We start from the raw sequence: 15949 nt of genomic DNA on the forward strand, positions 1-15949 counted from the left end.
AGTTTCAAGCCTCGGACCAATAGATATTTCTCAACTCAGGGGAAACTGAAGCACAATTTTCAAAAATACTAGCCCTGTTCTAGTAACTTAAAGCCTAAATGGAAATTGATTAAGGATTCCTTTAACGATAATCTGATTCTCAGTATCATTATTGGTGAAAAATGGGGAAAAAAAGTAGAATCTGACAGGATGTGTTTACCCAGATTATGACATAAATGCTACGCCAAACCTGTCGTGTGCCATGGTTATAACCGGATGATAAATGCGTCAGCATGAGTGATGAATGAATGTTTAAAAGAAGTAAAATTAACATATCCGAGTGATATCAGTGTTGGTAGTAATTTAAGGTGGTGAAATCGATATCATATCAGACACACACACACAAAAAAAAGTGGTATTGAGCCGTCAATATCTGCCTGTGTTTCTGTCCAATATGCTTTCATTTTAGTTCCAAGTGAAAACTGCGATAATTTACAATGAATGAAAGGATTCTGGCTCTTTGACACACACACACACACACACACACACACACCGGAGCTGAAATCTGCTGAGAGCCAAGCAAACTCAGTCGATATATAAAAGACGAATGGACTGTTGCATTTTTACACGGGGACAGATTTACATTCAGGGCCTGTCACTGTCAACCTGCTTACTCATTGGCGTATCATCGTCATCACAATTCCTCCGGGAAGTTCAGGGGCTCGCCAGCCGTGTGAAGCCGGGGAAACGCTGTCATCAGCGTTTACTGGAGGACGCGACACACGGAGGGGAATATATATATATGTGTGTGTGTGTGTGTATCTGGGGACCAGAAAAGGGGGAGAAGACAGACGGTGAATGGCAGAGGTGGCGGCGCGTGTGCGCGCGAGGTGGAGAGGATGACAGATAGGAGAGAGCAGCAGCAGGTGGAAATGGAGAAGGTGGGGGGAAGGGAGATGTGTATGGGGGAGGGGGGGTGAGGATGAGAGAGACAGACAGCCTGAGTTAAAATGTTGAGTTATCGCGTCAGTGGGAGAGACGGAAAGTAAGAGAACGGCTGACTGTGTGTGTGCCTATAGGGCTTGTGGTGAACAGAGAGAGCTGACGGAGATAATGAATGAGTCTCTTGCTGTCTGTGGCCCACATTCACACACACACACACACACACAGAGAGAGAGAGAGCTATTCTTCTTAGGACGCTGCATTGACCTAACCTGAGGTTCTGCCTCGTTAGGACCAGGTTGTGATCTCCACGAGGACGACCGGTCCCGACAAAGCCAGTGTGGAGACGCAGGGGTGAAGTCAGCAGCGATGACTAAGTGCTGCGTTCACCGTGGGACTGCTGAGCACACGAGAATGAGCTCAGCCTCAGGTTGAGGTTGAGGTGCAGTCCACTCATCGAGCTTTAATCACCAATGATTCCTCACGTTACTGGCTCTCTATTTCTGTCACATGATCTCATATGGAACAGGAAATCAAGCAAATACACAATAATAATTTAAATGTCGGCTAATTTCTTTAGTATATACAAAACAAATACTTTCAAAAAGACACATTTTGAGGTTACTTTATTTCAAGCTTGGACAAAAGGAAAAACTAAATAAATTAGTGTTATTGCTTTTCCTCAAACCCGTTTCTTACCAGATTATGTTCCATATTATTGCGGTCATTATAACAATATACAGACAAAAAACAAATTAGAGTCTGCTTTAAAAGCAAAGGCTCAGCAAATGAACTTGCAAATGTACGTTTCTGGAATATTTTAATATTAATGTCCTGGATTTAGCCCTGCCTGAAGTTGTCACTTTCAGTTAGTTTCCAACTGCTGCGGGGCGGGAAACTTTATATGAATGTACATCTTTGTATGCGCGCTGATGAACAGTGACTTTACAGAAAAACAAAAATAAGAGCTGCATTAAGCCTGTCGTCAATCATCCTGGCCGACTGAAATACCTGCTCTTGGACAAATTGATTAGTCACGGTGGGGAAGGAAATAGAGACAAATCTGCACGTTCACTAAATTGGCCACAGCCTTAATAATCTAAATGAACCATAAATAAACGCGGGACATAAACAAACGGCCATATTCATTTTTGCTCTCATTTTCCACTGGGGAGGGCAAAAATGTCCACACACACACACACACACACCAAACTATTTCAGTCCTGTTTTCGCTGCGGGAGAAGCAACAGACGCTAATCTGTACTTTAGCGACGGCACCAGCATATTTGGTGTGTTTATCTGGTGACGGAGGTTCGTGGGCCACCCAGGCCTATACTCACTGTACGTGGATGCATGGGTTTGTTTTTTTATTTTACGGAGCGCATAAGTGTGCGTCTATAATACCTCGTATTGTGTTTGTCTTAACATGTATGCGAGTGTGTGCATGTTTTATTGCGTGTGCATGAAAAGTTAATCCAGCGATCTGACGGACCTACGCGACAGCCGTGGAAATCAAACTCTACAAATAGCCCCGGTGTGGTTTAAGATGAACACAGTATTTGTGTGTGCGGTGTATGTGTGCATGATTGTGTGTACTGTGTGTGTGTGTGTTTGTGTGAACCCGCTCTGTGCTGCTACTGTATCGGCTATATTTACTGAAGAGGCTTGGCAAGCAGGTTGAGTAAACACGCTGTTTTTAGTTTCCCAACGAATCAGACTTGCATCCACACGTACACAAAAAAGCTATCTGACTGCGTGTCCCACTTTCTCTCAACTTTAGGCTTTAGGTTTATCTTCTGGGAACTGGATTACCATGTTTTTGGCCCCACATTTTCATCAGCTCAACTCATGTTTCTTTAAGACATTTCACTCTCATAACCACCAATGTATGTGTGTGTTTTGTTACTGGTCAGAACAAGGTCCTCGCATGTTCTCCAGTTTCCTCCCACAGTCCAAGAACATGCAGATATACTACATTGGTTTGTTTTTTTTAGATGCTGATACATTCAATTCCCAATGATTAACAGCTTCTAATCCACACCAAAGAATGTTCACGAGTGTACTTTGTTTGCGGAATCGTCGCCTCCTACCATTCGTCTTTAGTGCTGCCTTAAAAAAAGCACTAATATCGTAAAAAAAAAACGCTTGAGTGTTTTCCAAAGAAGTAAACAGCATTTGTGAGCAATGATACTGGGGAGAAAAAAAAAAAGAAAAAGCACCCTCAGGACAGTCGAGAAGCTCGCGGAGCATCGCTAACATAATAATTACGCGCATTAGATGGTGTCTTGCATTTAAATTGCCCATTTTCACAAACTGAATCTTAAATCTTAATTTCATTTACTGTGAGGCAACAGACTCTTGAGTGGGAGACCGTGTGTGACTTCCGGAGCAGAAATGCGATCGTTTTCTTGTGACAGTAAATTCACGGCATTGCATGAATTCGATTAACAGATGAGGATACCGAGAGTTTTCCACGAGCTGACCACTCGTGACCTTGTTTACCTGAAAGCAGTAGAAGGCTTCCCTGTAGAATCCAATCGGTTAAATTAGTCTGAAACACAGCTTCAAACCAGCTCCTGTGTTTGCTCATAATAATAATAACCTGACACAGACTGATGCAGTTAACTCCAAGTTTGAAGTTTTGATGCTGGAGAAGGTGTGTGTGTGTGTGTGTGTGTTACTTCCACTGTGGGCAGTGTTTCAGCTCTGGTTTTGATTAACTCTCTGTGAAAACACCTCTGTTCAGAACATCACAGCCTGTAGATCACACTCTACTTCATACACACACACACACACACACACATGCTGCGCAGCTCCTGGAGGCTCCCTGTTCACAAAGGGGAGTCTACACCCATCATTCAAAGCCTTATAGGCCTTAAGAATGCTGACACACACACGCTCGATCACACTCACACACACACACTCTCATCGACACACACACAAAGTGCTCTGTTTTCTTAGCTTTGATACACTTATAGAGTTCAGAGGTGAGAGGGCTGGAGGTAACACTGTGTTTTTCCAGAGCTTTCTAACTACCTAAATCTGCCTCTGCGCACACAAGGAGGTCCAGATGGCTGGGTGGAGACGAAAATACCCTCAAACACACACACACACACACACACACACACACACAAGTGCAGAAATCCCACATGAGGAGCTCTCATATCAGAGATTCGGTACTTGACACAAGTATTAGGCTGTTTATTCACATACAGCCTCCAGCGCTAACCCCGCCATACATAATAATTCAGCTCGGCTCACAGCGATTGCAGCGCACTCCGCGAGGTGTTCGGCGCGCACGCTGGTACCCCCGGTGGCCAGCTGCGTGCGTTTCGGCTCACGCGTCAGACGCCGCGGCGTGGCGTCAAAGTCGGGACACACGGTGCATTGTAGCCGACACGTCCATTGTCCTCTAAATCGCAGCCAGCCAGGAGCAGTCATGTGTGATCAATGCCCAAATTTATCACTCGGGGCCAAGTGCTGTCACCCAGGTGTGCGTGTGCATGTGCGTGTGCGTGTGTATGAGTTTGACCCCTCGCTGCCTCTTGAAACACAATCATCTTTAGTGAGCAATTATAGCCAGAATGACTGTAAATAAAGGTCATGGTCATCTAACTATTAACACTCCGCCAAATGCCACGTCAGCGCGTGTGCACACACACACACACACGTGCACGCGCATGTGTATGTGTGAGTAATCTGCAGAAATCCGGGCATGATTGATGAGGGAATTAGCGACGCTAAGCAAACGGAGGCATTATGGGAACGAGGAAGTGGGCGCTACTGGACGTGGAGCGTGATGTTTAAGGTTCCACGGGCAACAGTTGGTTGTCATTACGTGTCCGCGTATGTGTTTGGTCAAAACGGATCGTCCGCGGGACAGTTATTGATGGATGGCGGTGCCGTTCATCCATCTTTTTCCTGTTATTATGGTCGCCGGGGTCACGGGGCTCAGCAAACTCATTAACATTTGAGATAATTAACGCTGGAATCCTGTGTGGATAAACACTTGCCAGTGAGTTTACAGTCACTGCTGTGGCTCGGATAAATGTTAATTCTCTCATTAGGCAGTATAGTTAAAGAGGAAGCTCGAGGTCTCATTTGTTTTTTAATTACTAAAGTGAAGGCATTCCACGTTTCTCTCCCAAAATGATATTATTATTATTTATTTTTATTTTTAAAATGCTGACTGCAGGCGTGATTATTCAACACTGTGTTTGAACACCAAATCTGCTTTGTAACCAAACGACATACAAAGTCAATGGAGAGTCACCAGTGTGGACCAGTGGACGCCAATGCAGAAGTAAAAATATACTGAATGGCCACCAGGGGGCAACTCTGCTGGTTGTGAAAAGAAGTCAGTTTGAATGAACGGCATAATCGTCTCAACTGCTAGTTTCACTTCTTTGTCAATAGAACATGATTTGAATTTTGTAAATTTGGATGACAGTCACATTTGAGTGGACACGAGTGTGATTGACAGCTGGCATTGTCCAATGGGACAATGGGAGTTCAGGTTCTTGCTCTTCAAAATAGGACAAAATTATGGACCCTGGAACTGTATGACATTCACTTTTACCTCTTCTACTTCTACTTACAATCCGAGTAACTTCACCGTGTGAGTTGTTATTTAAAGTTAGTGGAATTTGTGTCTCTAGAAGCCAACAACTCGCGATCAATTGTTAGTAACAGACCTGTTTGTCTCTAACCCAATTTAGATGTTTTAACAATTTTTGAGGACTATTCCAATTTACATACAACTTAAATAACTTTTTAAGACACAGAACATGGACACTTTTCAAGATTAAATGTACAAAAGCTTGCGTTTCCATCTTAATTGAGTCAGATTGTAGTTTGGTATTGCTTTTACAGCTTTCAATCTAAGTACTGAATCCTATTATCATGGAGCCACCAACTCAACTTCCAGCCGCATTTGTCCTTGTTTTTCATTTTGTCAAAAAATGCCAGAAAGGAACTTGTCAGGGTTTTCTTTTTAACGATTGTTTTGGAAATCAAGAGTTACATTTCTATCATTGCCCCAAGGAAGGACAAAAGTAAAGTGTCACAACTAAGTCAGTCGTTTTGTTCTTTGAGCGGTGAACAGAATGAGGCTCTTGTTCCTACAGCGAGGATTCTTTTGATGTACAACCTTCCCCCCCTGGATATATGGATATAAGCTGCCTCCACTCTGAATTTTTAGGGTTTTATTTTTCACCATGATACAATTAGAATAGTCCCTCTGAAAGTGTGCTGTATTCAGTTATTCAGCCTTTTCTCCTTGTCTGTCCCAGACCTTTGCTTTTTTTTTTTTCCATTTGCCTAATACTTCATCATGACCCTGTGTATCCTTTAGAAACTCTTTCCAATGAAAGGAGATATGCCTGTAGTCGTGTATTTCTATATTTCTGGCCATTGCTCTGGCTCCTGTATTATTCATCTATTCATATTTACAGGTGGAGACTTGTGTTGCTGTAGGAACTGATACTCTTAATGTGCTCTATGGTGCCAGATATTCTGGTTTCAACAGTCGAGCCACTCTCATTGGTTATTAGAGAGACAAGACACCCAATAAAAGTGGCATGTTCTGTGGTCTTTCACTGCTATGACCCATCCGGCCAACACATAGGAGATCTTCTGCATACCCTGGTTGTAACAAGTGGTTATTTGAGTTACTGTCGCTTTTCTACTAGAGCTGTCAATAGACACACATTTGTTCATCGAGGTTAATTTGCGATTAAAAGTTTGCTCTTCTTCTAACGACTAAATAAACGAGTAATCAAGACAGTGTTCATTTCAGACTCAGGTCTATCAAGTGCCGACCAGGTCACCTTGAAATAAAGTAGAAGTATACTAGAAGTAAACAAACTTAAAGCGTTAATCTCGGCTGTTAACTTTTAACTCTTAACTTTTTCTAAGCGTCATCTCAAACCACTTTTCTGTCCAGAAAACTGTTGTTTTCCTCTTTTTGGACCATTTCCTGTAAAACCTCGAGCAGCCCCTTTGGCACCAACAACATGTCACGTTTAAAGACTTTTAAATGACCGTTTAAAGAAGTGAAGTTTGTGAAGTTCTGTAGAGTTTCTGGCTCATAATGATCCGCAGATATTAGTCCATTATTCACCCTCGTACCTACGACCTGTACAACTGAAATACCCGTGTTGTCTCCTTCTGTCAAAAGCACATGTAATGTATTTCTCACATGATGGATTCCTCACTTTGAGTAAAATCCCCTCACATGCAGTTTCCGGGGCTGATGAGATATTTTTTTTCGAACAATTCAAACAAGTCATGCATAATGGTTTATGCTCCTTTAGGGCCGCGAATGCAACACTCGCGCTATAAATCACAGAGCTCGTTCATTACCCAGGAGAGCGCTCGTCTTTATTTCCCTCCCGAAACACATGCGTAATGAACTATTCTATTTGTGACAGCGTGCTGACAGGGGGTGGATTTGGCACTTGTGTTTCTGAGGCAAAGAGACAAGAGAGGCACTAAACTAAACCGTGTTAGTTACATCTATGCTTTAGTCAGTTAATGATGTAGAGAAATGTGGTTTGTAATTAATGTGTGAGAGAGACAGGAAAGAGCCAGCCACACAAAGTTAATATTTCAAGGGGGTGAAAACCTTTTAACTTTTCCATTAGAGGGCCATTTGATCAGTAGTGTACCTGTGTGATTCCGGGGGTAATAAAACACCAAAGGGGGGAAAATAAAGAGGAGGACAGTGTACAGTTGTGCATTTTTTTAAAAGAAGAATGCGTTATAACTTCACGCGCACACGCTCTCTGGCCCGCCTAGTGTATTTCCCTCCTGGCTTTCCAATTTAAATGCAAATGTTCCCAAATCGGACTCCACAAAGACGCAGAGGCAAAAAAAAAATAAAATAAATAAAAATCATTTGACACAGCCATGAATTATATATTTTAATTAAGCAGCCAAAAAAGAATCACGCCTATTCAGCCCTTTCCTGTCCAATAAGAAATAAATAAATAAATAAATATGGGAGATGTGGGACGAAAGGAGGGGGTGGGATAAGTGGGAGGGATCCGCGGAGGGAGAGGAGGGTCTGTGTTGAGTATGTGTGATTGCAGCGCTAACCGCCTGTGGGCTATCATTATGCGAGCGATCCAAAGCTGTCACATTTCAAAACTGTATTGTTTTGCTGATAGATGGGCTAAATGCCCCCACATCGTCACACACACACACACACACGCGCACAGTGTGTGTGCACACAGACACACAAGCACATGCCATTTATGTTTTGATGGGCAAAGCAGCACTTGGAAAATGAACAGCAAACAGCAGAGATGGTGGGGGGGGGATTGTGATGCTCTGACAAGGGATGCAATTTTAATTTCACCCCCTGTCACTCTCCTCAATATCAGCCCAGATGAAATACATATGAGCTGCCAATCACTCACACACACACACACACACACACACAACGACACACTCTCTCTCAGACTTCCACTTACTCGTCCCATCTTTCACCGTCACAGGTGCACAATCACAGGAGCCTCATCTTTTAATAGATTTAAACTCAACAGTAGGACTTTTTTTTTTTTTTCTTAAAGGCACATTTCCATCGCCACACCTCTAAATCATTCCACGCTGGTTCAATTTTACGTTCCAGGGGATAAAATTGTAAGCTCAAAGTTGTGTTAATATTCTGCCAATGCAGAAAAAAGTCTTGTTTTTTCTTTGCTCAAGACAAAAGTTCTGCAATTTAAATACGTGCCGCTACAACAACGCCTTAAAGTGAAGTGCAAAATCTATACTTTTTCACTATTTTAATTAGTGGGGGATCGTGTTGTAACATCTATATATATATATATACATCACAATATAAGTCAAGCTTTACTCTAAGGTGAAATGTACACATAGGAAAAGGTTATTTTGCTTTGAATATTGTTTATTTTTGAAAACTGTAGCACATTCTGCCAGTTAATTTAAGATAAATAAAACAAGTATATAGTAACTAAAACCTCCAAGTTTTACAGGAGAACTAAATTAGTTCAAAATAAAGTGAAATATCGGGACGTTATATCCAGCAGATGTAGTGAATCTCAAGACAATAATGCAGTTTCTGGTTAAAATATTTATTCATGCACTGCGTAGCCCCCACAATCTTGTATATAAAATCAGCTTTTTCTTTTCAAAACGTTTTTTTGTACTATTATGTCAATGATTTTTTTACGAGCATGAATATTTTAATGACTGTTGCGCGGCTTTGACAAAAAAAAAACAAAACAAAAAAAATCCTCCTTTGATCAATAAATAATGCAGGTGCAAAAGTTTTTCTTCCTTTTATTGTTGTCGAAATGAGTTGTGTAGTTAAAGTAAACCTCTGCTTGATCTCCACGATGAGAAGCTTTTCCTCACAAGCGCCGCTAAGTCGCTTTCCCTCCTCGCGTGTTTAACGTCTTTGACCGTTTTATTGCCTTTTGACATCGGACTTTAAAAGCTTTTGCATGTTCTTGAACGTCACTCAGGAATACTCAGCAGCTATGGTTCTCTTCTTTCTTTCTTTCTTTTTTTCCTCCCCGAGATGCTTAAACAAGATGTAGTGGTGTTTATGTCCAGCCTTAACAAAGACGGACAGAGAGAGTGAAGTGTACGACCTGAAGGAGACAATCGAAGTGAAGATGGGAAGAAAGATTCGAGGAAGGTGCTGGTAGAAGAAGAGATGTGGGGGAAAAAAAAGAAGAAGAGAGGACAAAAGCTAAACAAAGAACAGGATGTAATGGGAGATGACAGTGGTTCCTAACAGCTGGAGTCTTGCATTAAAAAGAACAAGGAAATCCACTTTCCTTTCTTTGCCTCGATTTTGGAGTGCTCACACTGTTCTCCACTCACGGAGACACTGGCACCTTAGCCACAGCTAATCTCAGCAGCGAGCAGAGGAGGAGGAGGAGGAGGAGGAGGAGGAGGAGGGACGGGAAAGCAAGACGAGAGACAAGCGAGGCCACACTTTAATCCGTCCGTCCTACATATGTGGGCCTGAGCTGGATTGGGAATTCATTCTACTCTAAGTGGCTTATAGTTTTGTTTGTTTTTTGTAGGTGAATATCACCTCTGACCTCCTATGTTGTCTGTTTCAGTTGTAAGCAGTAATAAATAAGATGTGAAACAAGAATAGGTGTTTATCCTCTCATGATGCCTGTAGTACTGTCAAGAAAAACGCTGACATAGGGTCACAACGTGCATAGATCGCCAGATCGTCCATAGTTTTTGAAGTTTCTAGATATCACAGGACACGGGTGTCAAACTCAAATGACCTGAGGGCCAATGAGCATCTATTGTGGTCAAGAGGGGGCCGGTCTAGACAACTATTTATTAGCGAGTGGGCAATATAAGATATTCATTGTGATATTAGACAGAATTGCAAAGTAAAAGTGCTTGTTTTGATATAAAATGGTGTATACAAAAACAGAGACATAAATAGAAAATGTAACTGTAATTAAAACAGCCTTAATATATGTAATTTAATCTCAATACATTTAATAACACAGTGATTTCAACTGAATATCTTATTACTATTATAAAAATATTGCTAGCAAATACATTTAGTCTTATATTCAGCTGTGTGGTGGGTGGGCCGTATGTAATCGATTGGGGGGCCCACATGTGGCCCCCTGGCCTCCAGTTTGACACCCCTGGTCTAGGAGTTACCGCAGTGAGAAGTCGGCGACGACAGGATTGGTCCCAGAAGGGTTAAGGAAGTTTTGCCGCTTTTTTTTCCTGTGTCACCTGAGGGACGAAAAAAAACCAAACGTGTGCTTCCTGACGCCGAGGTCACACTGCACACTACTTTCAGAGTCAAAGGATCTCTGTGTGTTTTCCGCCGCACAACTTCACATAATGACTTCCCTGTGCACCAACGCTCTTCCACTCCACTCGTTTCTTGTCACGCATCCAAGAGACAACTCTTTGAACTGGACTTCTTCCAACTGTTTCTTGTAGCGTTCGTGTCTGTGACCTCCGCCCCGCGTCACTGCCGCGGTGGTCTCTCTACGATGTGCTGCCCACGTCACGCGGACACTCTATCCGCGTCTTATGACGAGCTCAAACTCAGTGACTGTCCTTCCATTTGCGAAAGCTCTTTTCCTGCTGAAATGAATGTGTGTAAAGTCAAAGTATAACTGGCTTTACACACATTCAGAGCAAGAAGTGCTGTTTCCTGCTGTCCGCCGTCTTTGTGCTAAGCTAATTTTCATGCAGTAGCTTCACGTTGAACGTGCAGACCTTTTTCTAGACTCTGCCAAAGTGTCCAATTGGCCACACATGTCCAAAACATAAATGGGAGGGACAGTAAAAGAGAAAGACACGGCCAAGGGAAAAACGGGGTTGCCCTTGGAGTCGTCTTGTCTCACATGAAGGCTGTGTTTGTTTTGTGCTGTGCTACAGCTTTAAGAGCTGCTGGCCATAGCCCATCCCAGAGAGGATGGACCCATTAGGCTGATGAACAGAGAGAACGAAGGAACGAGAGGAAGTGTGTGTGGGGATGGGAGGGGGAGGGTGCAATAAAAGGGATAACAGCGGTGGGAGAAAAGTAAAATAAGGGATTTTGATGAATAAGAAAACTTTAACAGACAGGGGAAGAGCACTTGGGGGACTATTAGTGTGAGAGGAGAAAGAGACACATAGAGATCGAGGACAGGAAGCAGCAATCTGTCCATCTCTTCCATGCTGCTGTAGGTGTCTACGGGTCTGTCAGTCATCCTGGATGGCGGGAGGAGACACACTCGCTCACTCACTCACTCACTCACACACTCACTCACTCGCCAGCTCTCTGTCTCTCGCTCACGCTGATGACTTTGCTGTGTGTGTCTACAGATGGCAAACCTTGTGACATCGCTGTGCTGTGTAGTCCTGGCCGCGGTGGTGGTAGCCTACGCTCAGAGACGCAGTCAGCTCGGTGAGTATGCATTTTATCTTCATTACACTGTCACTGTGCCGTGCGTTGCCGAGGCCCCCGGTCTCTGCCTCCGCTTGTTCTGTTTCGTCTGGTCCAACCAAATGGTCCTGATTGACTTTAATTTATTCGCCCTGGCTCTTTTCTTCCTCTCAATCTCACGTCCTCTCCTCTACTGTTTTATTATTTCTGCTTCCAGTCTTTGCCACACTACTCTTTTTCGCTCTTCAATAATTGAGTTGCCGTTGTCCTGCTGATGTGATATCTTGATAGTATGAATGAGAATGCTGGTGTAAGGATTACTCCTCTATTTTGGGTGTATGCAACTATAGGAAGTTAGGGTTGCTGCCAACATTTGCTGGCCTCTTTATGAGGTACACATGTCCAAGCATGGATCAGTATGAGACTCTGACTTTATGATAACCTGAAGTGAAACTATCCACGGCATCACAGTGTCATTATATTGCGATTACAGCTCTGAAATGTGATCACATTCGGCCGACCTGGAGGAGAAGGGGCAGAAATGTTCTAGTCCTAACGATACCTTACATTTTTATTTATTTTTTTTATTTTTTTTATAAATCTTTTTATTGGAGGATAAGGAGGTTACATTTACAGGAGCTATAACAGTTCTCCATTTTCATTTTATATTAAACAAATAGAACATTATACAAACCCACCCCAAAAAATAAATAAATAAACAAAAAAATATATACCATTTTCATTTTATATTAAACAAATAGAACATTATACAAACCCACCCCAAAAAAAGATAAATAAACAAAAAAAAAATAATAATAATAAAATAATAATTAAAAAAAATGTTGTGCGTTCAGGAACGGTCTTCTCCATACATTGGATGTAGCAAGTGTATGTTTGAGTTACTGTTTCTAGACATTTCCGGTCATTCTCCTGTGACCGCTGGCGTCAACAAAGCATTTCCAACCAAAGAACTGCATTCTCTGTAAACTCTAGCCAGGGTTGTGCATGAACTACAGTCTCGGAATGACTTATGTATCAAAACACCAGCTTGTCAAGCATTAACAAGCATGCCACATTCATTCAAAGTCACTTTAAATCTCTGTTTTTCCCTCATTCCAAGCATTGGGTCGTCTTGACCGTGGGTTAGGGTTAGCCAGTGGGATTGACTGATTCGATATTTGGATTAAAAAAGATGAGCTAGATAAGATAATATCATTTTATGATGGTTTTATTTGCCACATACGCAATCATACACAGCACAATGTGCAGTGAAATTCCTAGAGAATACAAATTAAAATTCAATATGAAGAAAAGAAAGTAAAAACCATAGCACCATTATTAGACACAATTAAAATGCCTCGTTATAAAGTGTCCAGTGTTTAAAAATTAAAGTGTAAGGTATCTAAAAATGTACAATAAGCAACGTTCCTAATAAAATGGCCAGTGAAAAAAGAAGGAAAACTTACCCGTGATCGAGTTGGAATTCTCTTTTTTCCCCCCTCATTCACAAACAGAGAAACAATAGGTGAGCCAATCAGCTTGTCATCCCCCGACGCATTGTGATAATATTGTACCGACATTGCCAAGGCTACCTCCATAACAAATAAGGATTCAACAAAGAAGCCAGTCAGGTCAACTGATGATCATGAGCATGTTTCAAATGATTTGTGTGTTGAGGTTTTGAGTAGGGGAAAAAAAAAAAAGAAGAAGAAGAAGGTGGAGCTGAAAAAGACCCACATAATGCAGCTCTTCTGAGAGTTCACAGAGAATGCACGACTATAAATTACACTTTCTGTGTGTGTGTGTGTGTGTGTGAAGGAGTCAATTTGTCACTTGACTCTTGGTAAAGCGTGGCCTTGGCTTGTTAACCAATGAAGGAGCACAAGAAAGAGTCCAAGGAAGTCAATAAGTCCCCAGTGACGCAAAGCACCATGTCACGAGGGTCTCACACACACACACACACACACACACGAGCAAACACATGTACCAACTGTGCAGAAATGTCTTAGGAAACAGGAATGTTAGTCTTTGGAGATTAGGTGAAAGCAGGAAAAGAAGTTTAGTGAAAGAGTGATATGTAAAATGAAAATAAAAACAAAGTAGGACAATAGTTGTGGGGACTGGAAGAAATAGTGGAAATAGAAAAATGATGGGAGGGAAATGGAAACAGACAGATGGACAAATTGAAAATGAAACTCAGGAGGAATTATAATTGAGGTCTGATGGAAAAGAGTTTGGGACTAAAAGACTTTTTGTTCCAAATGGGACGCCGTGTGTGTGTGGAAGGTGAATTTATTTATCCTATTTCCTTTAGAAAAGTTCTGTGGAAATGACGTGGAACTCTATAAAACTGACATGACATGACATCTTATATTTTATGTGAAACACAGCGGCTAGTCCATCGTCAGCCGTCAATCAATCTTTCATTTTGTGCTCTTTTTTTTGTTTTACATTTTAAGAAAAGGAAGAGAAAGAGAGTAAACAGAGAGAGGTGAAAAGGCAGCACTTCAGCGATTCACATCAGCACAGGGAGGAATGAATAACATGCACGGAAGGCAAAGAAAGAGCTGACAGTTTTGTCTTTGAAACAAACAAACGTGTGTGTGTGTGTGTGTGTGTGTGTGTGGGTTTTCTCACTTCCAAATCCTGTTTAACACAAATACCTCGACATGAAAAGCCATCATAACACAGAGGCAGAAGCACATATCACTCACGGTGTCTCCAGATGTAGCTTTGCCCCACAAGTCACACACGCACACATGCACACATCTGTCTGTCTTGGAAAGTGCCTTATTTCTCTGACAAATTGCACTCGCCTCTTTGACTGACAGAGTTCCCAGGAGTAGGCCGTGCCCTGCTTGGCAGTGTTTCACACGCTCACAATGGCATTAAAAGAGATGAATACCTACATACACACATACACACATATCCACTACAAACGGATGGAACGTGAACATGGAATAACGCACTCGTTAAACCGTAGGTCTGAGTCGATCCGTGCAAAATGCACACGTTTGTGAGAGAGAGAGTGTACGGAACGCCGTCATCACTGACAGCAGCGTGTTCAGCAAAGACGTTGAATGAGGAACACTGGGAGAAAACACACACACACACACACACACAGGCACCGAATCAGTCAGAGAGATACAAGCTCCACTCGCACGGTGGTCGATGATGAGAAGATGAAGACCTGGAGACATTGCGGGAGGTAGACAGATACAGGACGGACGACTGGGGATGGGACTGAGGGACAAGAACGCCAAACATGGCAACTCCTTCAGCTCATTCAGTAAATACTGAGAAGGCAAGATGTGACCAGTTTCAGTGCCTTTATTTTAAGATTAGTTGAAAACGGCAAGAAGGTTGCTGGTTTGCATCCTGATCTGGACCTTTTTGTCCAGGGTTCTCCGAGTTCTCCAGGGTTCTCCGAGTTCTCCAGGGTTCTCTGGTTTCATCTCACGTGTCTAAAAACATGCAGAGGTTAATTGCTCATAGGTGAGCACTGTTGCCTCACAGCAAGAAGGTTGCTGGTTTGCGTCCTGGTCTGGACCTTTCTGTCCTGAGTTCTCCATGGTTCTCTAGGTTCTGTGGTTTCGTCCTGATGTCCAAAAACATTCGGAGGGCAATTGCCCATAGGTGAGCACTGTTGCCTCACAGCAAGAAGGTTGCTGGGTTGGACCTTTATGTGTCCAGCTTACATGTTCTTCAGGTTCTCCAGGGTTCTCTAGGTTCTCTGGTTTCGCCCCACATGTCCAAAAAACATGCAGGGGTTAATTGCTCATCAGTGAGCAACTGTTGCCTCACAGCAAGAAAGTTGCTGGTTTGGAACTTTATGCGTCCAGCTTGCATGTTCTCCAGGCTTCTCTGGGTTCTCTGGGCTCTCTGGTTCTGTCCCACACGTCCAAAAACACGATGCAGAGGTTAATTGCCCATAGGTGAGCAACTGTTGCCTCACAGCAAGAAAGTTGCTGGTTTTGACCTTTATGTGTCCAGCTTGCATGTTCTCCAGGGTTCTCAGGGTTCTCTGGGCTCTCTGGTTCCGTCCCACACATCCAAAAACACGATGCAGAGCTTAATTGCCCATAGGTGAGCAACTGTTGCCTCACAGCAAGAAAGTTGCTGCTTTGTGTC

The 15949-nt window shown here is 42.6% G+C and overlaps 1 long non-coding RNA gene across 1 annotated transcript in view; it reads left to right on the plus strand.

Annotated features, from left to right (window-relative positions):
• The window catches only part of LOC122764903, an 85120-nt gene extending 69637 nt beyond the window's left edge, over nucleotides 1–15483 (plus strand). Inside the window, exon 3 of the long non-coding RNA XR_006359899.1 lies at nucleotides 11758–15483. This is a non-coding gene — a long non-coding RNA (uncharacterized LOC122764903). The remainder of the gene's footprint in view (nucleotides 1–11757) is intronic.
• The last annotated feature ends 466 nt before the right edge of the window (nucleotides 15484–15949 follow it).

Source organism: Solea senegalensis, unplaced genomic scaffold, assembly GCF_019176455.1.
Source record: "Solea senegalensis isolate Sse05_10M unplaced genomic scaffold, IFAPA_SoseM_1 scf7180000017754, whole genome shotgun sequence".
NCBI classification, from domain to species: domain Eukaryota; kingdom Metazoa; phylum Chordata; class Actinopteri; order Pleuronectiformes; family Soleidae; genus Solea; species Solea senegalensis.